General features: G+C 48.3%; 1 pseudogene; it reads right to left on the bottom strand.

Annotated features, from left to right (window-relative positions):
- Positions 1-4,061: 4,061 nt before the first annotated feature.
- On the bottom strand, positions 4,062-5,874 carry LOC144890810 (repressor of RNA polymerase III transcription MAF1 homolog; annotated as a pseudogene).
- Between the last annotated feature and the right edge of the window lie 390 nt (positions 5,875-6,264).

Below are 6,264 nucleotides of genomic sequence, written 5' to 3'. Positions count from 1 at the left end.
TTTAAATTCGTACAACGTTACGCATACCTGCTCGGTCCATCAACAGAGGAGGGTGCAGATTGTGGTATTCAATTTGAAGCGAAGAAATAAACGATCGATTTATTGTCCCCGTCGCACCGCGGAGCGAAAGGGGGACTATGGTTTTCCCCTCCGTCCGTGCGTGCGTGCGTGCGGGCATGTGTGCGTGCGTAAGTGAAGGACCGAATTCTAATTTTGTGTGTGGGTGCAACCCACGTCAAAATCCAAGATGGCCGCCGCCATGTATGTCTGAACCTTGTGAGCGGAATATCTTGAAAAATAAGCGAAGTACCAACTTCTAATCTGGTGTGTGGGTGTATCTAGGCATAAGGAAGAACGCTATTGAAAATTGGGTCGCCACGTCAAAATCCAAGATGGCCGCCGCCATGTATGTCTGAACCTTGTGAGCGAAATATCTTGAAAAATAAACGATCGACTAACTTCTAATCTGGTGTGTGGGTGTATCTACGCATAAGTGAACGCTATTGAAAATTGGGTCGCCACGTCAAAATCCAAGAAGGCCGCCTTGCGTCTTCCACTTTGTCAACACATCACTTCACCGACGGGGGACCTAGGCGTAACGCTTGTTTGTTTGAATCTGGGGAGCCTCCGCCAAGACCCTACGAATATCCACGCAAGCCCTGGTCTTCTCTGCAGCCGAATACTGCACCCCAGCTTGGAGCAGAAGCCCACACGTGAGAAAGGTTGATGTTGCCATGAACAACACCCTCCGCATTGTAGCTGGTTGCTTGAAGCCTGCCCCGGCATTCCACCTGCCAGTCCTAGCGGGACTCGCCCTGGCCGGCCTCCGACGGGAGGCTGCTACCCTCGCCCTGGCAAGGAATGCCCAGAAACACGACTGGCACATCCTGCACAACACCACAACGATAGTGGCGCCTCCAAGCAGACTCAAGTCCCGCCATTCCTACAACAAGGCGGCACAAGAGATGCTCAGTTCTATCCCCGAGGACCTGTCTAGAAGCGCATGGCTTGCGGCATCTTGGAAGCAGGTGTGGGAAACGGCCGGGCCCACCCGCATCCACCGCTACATCTGGGACCCAGGGAGGTGGTGTCATAGGAGAAGACCTACCACGCCTGCAATGGACCTTGCTGAACCGTCTACGTACGGGGGTCGGCCGCTTCAAATCATCGCTGAAGATGTGGGGCCTGGCAGACAGCGCCGCGTGCGAGTGCGGCGAGCCTGAGCAGACTGCCGAACACATAATTACCACCTGCCCCCTATACAGACCACATTCAGAAGCCGGCCTCTTCGACGTAGGACCAGAGACGAGGGCATGGCTGCACGACACTGAGCTGGCCATCTGATGATACACGAAAGAAGAAGAAGTTTGAATCTGCTTCCCTTGCCGGAACGGTCGACTCATCCAAAGGAAACCATTTTTTTTTTTTTGGTTTGTTTAATGTCCTGGAACCAGCTAACGAATCACTGGAAATTCCAAACAAGAATGTCTGATGACGTTTTAAAGCTAGCGAATTCTCTCAAAGGATAAAAGTTTTACGGACGGCGCGACGCTGGGCTTCACAATTTGTCGGTGGTCGTGGCTTCAATGGCAGGAGGATCAGAGGATCCTCGCCGAGCTGGAGACACTTTAAAGCAGTTAATATCAAATCAAACAAAATGCAAATTTTTTTTTAAAAACTCAACAACTTACGGTCTGACACCACTATGCCTGCATTAGCTGCATCACCAAACAATTGCCTGTTCTCATTCACGAGTAACTGTTTCCTGGAAGCTGGACTAGTCTGGAGCAAGTGTCTAAAATTACAGTGCGGAGGACGGGTTCTGATCTGAAATTAGCACGGACGATCAATTTGTTCATTAAAATAATGTTGCCAAAACAACATTTGTAAATCCAGTACCATAACCCCAGCTGCACATGTCGCGGCGACAACAGAGGTGCATCCTCACTATCACGTGGCTGAAACAAGCTGCTTATAAAAGGAAAACAACCTAACAGTACTAGTACCCCACTGCAAAGCCGCAATGAGCCGGCGAAGCCAAAGCCTCTTGCCACTATTTTACCCATCACTATGGCTTACGTAGGTTAGGTAGTAGGTAGGTGTAGTAGGTACCGTACCTTGTTCAAAATTACACCATTTGCATTCTGGGTGAGATTAAAATTTATAAAATTTCCTTCTTGATTAATTCGGTGAATTCCGTCTCAACTTCGGATATTTCTGGCCGTGAAAAATTACCCCCTACGGCCGCGAGATTTCGAAAAAATATTTCTTCGTCAATTTTAGAATATTTGACGCCGTTTTCAGCCTCCGAAACGTGGTACCGGTAAGCTTTTTTGAAATGTTTTTTCAAATGCTCGAATCTCATTTGTTCCGGTGTTTGGTGACGATTTTCGTTGAAAATAACCAGGGCCCATGCGGGCCAGTGGAACTAGGTTGGTCTTAAAGTATTTTAATTACAAATTAGAGGTGCATAAGATTGTGAATCAAAAAAAGATGGGTGAAACAAACTCCTATTGAACTTTTTCTCAATTTTTATGCATAATTCTGCATCCGCAAGATGGCGTCCTCCATGGAGTGATTTGGTTTTTGAAATATTTTTTCAAATGCTCGAATCTCATTGGTTCCTGTGATGGGTGACGATTTTCGTTGAAGATAACCAGGGCCCATGCGGGCCCGGGAACGAGGTTGGTCTTAAAGTATTTTAATTACAAATTAGAGGTGCATAAGATGGTGAATCAAACAAAGACGGGTGAAACTGAAACAAACTCCTATTGAATTTTTTCGCAATTTTTTATGCACACTTCCGCATCCGCAAGATGGCGGCCTCCATCGAGTGATTTGGTGCGTCAAAGCTTGGAATTCTCAAAGGATCCAGCAAAATCTGGCTTTTCAACATAATACGTACGCGTTCATTCACAACACCGGCTTAGCCGGCTACAAACCCAAACGGTATTCAAACAATTTGCTGAAGGTAAGTGTTAGAGATACCCAGACAGCACTACTTTAAGATTGCACGCGGTCACTCAATGGGTGAGGAAGAGTCGTGTTGGAACATCGGCCCGGCTCCACTCCTGGGCTGCTGGGGAAAAACAGTCTGTTAGCTGCTGCACAAACGAACCCGATGAAGAGCGAAGTTACATGCACAGGGCGACGATTTAAAAGTTCACGTGATGGAGGAAAATCGAAAAAGGGTCATGCGGGTTTTTGTCCCCCGTCGCACCGTGGAGCGAAAGGGGGACTATGGTTTTTCCGTCTGTGTGTGCGTCCGTGCGTAAGCGAAGGACCGAATTCTAATTTGGTGTGTGGGTGAAACCCACATCAAAATCCAAGATGGCCACCGCCATGTATGTCTGACGCCATCCATGTATGTCTGAACATTGTGAGCGGAATATCTTGAAAAATAAGCGAAGTACCAACTTCTAATCTGGTGTGTGGGTGTATCTACGCATAAGTGAGAACGCTATGGAAAATTGGGTCGCCACGTCAAAATCCAAGATGGCCCCCACCATATATATGTCTGAACCTTGTGAGCGAAATATCTTGAAAAATAAACGAACTACTAACGTCTAATCTGGTGTTTGGGTGTATCTACGCATAAGTGAGAACGCTATGGAAAATTGGGTCGTCACGTCAAAATCCAAGATGGCCGCCTTGCGTCTTCCACTTTGTCAACTCATCATTTCACCGACGGGGGACCTCGGCGTAACGCTTGTCCCTAGTCCTCGTGGATAATCGTCTGCCTCCATTTCCTGTACTACTACAACTAATGATCCTCCACACCCCCCAAAAAATACCAAAAATCATTTTGTTTTGCAAATCATGCTTGAATAAATCTAACGGTCAACCTGGACAGGTGCAATATAGGTAATCTCTACATTGTTGACTTCCTGTGGCAGAGTGGACCGAGAGGTGCAAAAGGTAAATACTCAAAACGAGGCCAGTTTCGAGTCAAAAGGTCACGTAGTCATTTGACTTCTGATATTCAAAACAAACGGTATAATGCTCTCCAAATGTAAAACCAGGAAGTAGAACATCGTCCGGTGAAGGTGAACGATGAGAGGCCATGCCAGAATGGGGAGCAGTTGGGTGGAGTACGAGGGGAAGCACATCCTGCGGTGAAAGCACAAGTCAATGGGCATCTTACACGGCAAGGCCTGTCAACTTCACTTTCATTTAGCAACCGCATTCACCCAATAAATAAATAGATATGGATATACAAACAAACATTCTTCGACAGACGAAATTGGGTGCGAGCATTCACCTCCACAACATTCGTTAAATACAAGGACGCTACTTACCATTAAACTACCCTTCACATTGTAAGTAGTCTTCCTCGTCCAATACCATGTCGAGACTCCAGGGTAGACGAGAGTCACACAGCAATGAGAAACTGCTGCACACGATCATTCGCGCATCCAGGTGTGATGGAACATCCGCACGTCTCATGAAAAGACGGACTACACTTGCAGTGTCACAACGCATTTCAAAATGGCGTGCCTACCCGACGGAGCGGCAGGTCAGGAAAACGATCCTCTTCAACTTTTTGTTGTAAAAAAAAGTAGTTGAAGGACCAGAGGCTACCCTCTTCACCATAGCGGTCAGAAGCCAAGTCAGGATTGTAGCTGGATGGGGTGGGAGCACAGGTGATGCAAGCCAAATCACGACCGACAATCAGTCCAAAGCACAGGGGAAGATGTCATCAGTTCCAAAAAGAACATCCTCCATGAACCTCTAAACTTGGAGGCAGAGGGTTAAAAAAAAATTGCTCTCACCTGTAGATGTCACACTCAGACAGCACAATCTCATCGTCGATAGCCTTCCAAAGCGCAGGTCCGAGCTCGGTGAAGCGGGAGCCAGCAGCAGAGCCAAGGGGACTATTCACTGCATTCTCCACCTGCAGACACGGCCCACAAGCGCCGACACATTACCTTTCACTACTTTGTCCCATCTTACTAGTGATGCCCAAAAATCAAACTGCACACAAACCCAGGACAGCGACGGTTCACGGCTGAACACGTGCGAGCGGGCATGGCTGAAGTCGTGCGAGCGGGCATGGCTGAACTCGTGCGAGCGGGCATGGCTGAACTCGTGTGAGCGGGCATGGCTGAACTCGTGCGAGCGGGCATGGCTGAACTCGTGCGAGCGGGCATGGCTGAACTCGTGCGAGCGGGCATGGCTGAACTCGTGCGAGCGGGCATGGCTGAACTCGTGCGAGCGGGCATGGCTGAACTCGTGCGAGCGGGCATGGCTGAACTCGTGCGAGCGGGCATGGCTGAACTCGTGCGAGCGGGTATGGCTGAACTCGTGCGATAGGGCATGGCTGAACTCGTGCGATAGGGCATGGCTGAACTCGTGCGAGCGGGCATGGCTGAACTCGTGCGAGCGGGCATGGCTGAACTCGTGCGAGCGGGCATGGCTGAACTCGTGCGAGCGGGCATGGCTGAAGTCGTAATGTGGTCGAAAGGCGGAATTCAGAGTCGACATCAGGTAGTACAACGTCTTTCGACTGCAAGTGTCACACAAGGGGCCGTCTCCACCTTCCTCTGCACTCTGACACGCGACAAAAAGTGGGGAATATTTTTGTGTCGAGCGAACAAAAGCTTGAATACGCATCAAAGGAAGCAGGACATTGCATTATGGGAACATTTTAGCTCTGATTGTGCACAATAATTAGGTATAACTCCTTCCTGGGCTCACGGCCAGAGCCTGTGGTGGAGACAAGGCCTGCATGAGGTGAGGTTCTCCTTCCAGACAAAATTGCTTGAACATCTGCTTGTCATCTCCAGCCATCTTGCAAGAGTAGCTTTCAATCCTGTTAACAGAGACAGACCGTTGGCAGCAATAGCATCCCAGCAGCTTCCGAACAATGTCCATTTCTAAAATGCCGCACAGAACGTGAACCCACGAGCAGATCAGTGCACCGTTTCAAACCCTCCTTTATTACCCTTATTATTATCAAACTTAGTACATAGAAAATGAATTATGGCTTACATATGCACGCCATTGTTTTTCGAGATCAAATCCACGATGGCCGACTGGCGGCCATTTTGTTACTTAAGCATGTCTCCAACAATTTCTCGAACATGCATGGTCCAATTTTGTTCAAACTTGGCACAATCACAGCACATGATGACAAACACGTGCACCTCACTTTATTTTGCAATCTGATGAAAGATGGCTGACTGGTAGACTGGCGGCCATTTTGTTACTTAAGCATGTCTCCAACAATTTCTCGGACATGCATTGTCCAATTTTGTTCAAACT

This window comes from Myxine glutinosa, chromosome 2 (assembly GCF_964187855.1).
Source record: "Myxine glutinosa chromosome 2, kmMyxGlut1.1, whole genome shotgun sequence".
NCBI lineage: Eukaryota > Metazoa > Chordata > Myxini > Myxiniformes > Myxinidae > Myxine > Myxine glutinosa.
Note: the sequence above shows the minus strand (reverse complement) of the source record. Positions and strands in the feature narration are given on the sequence as shown.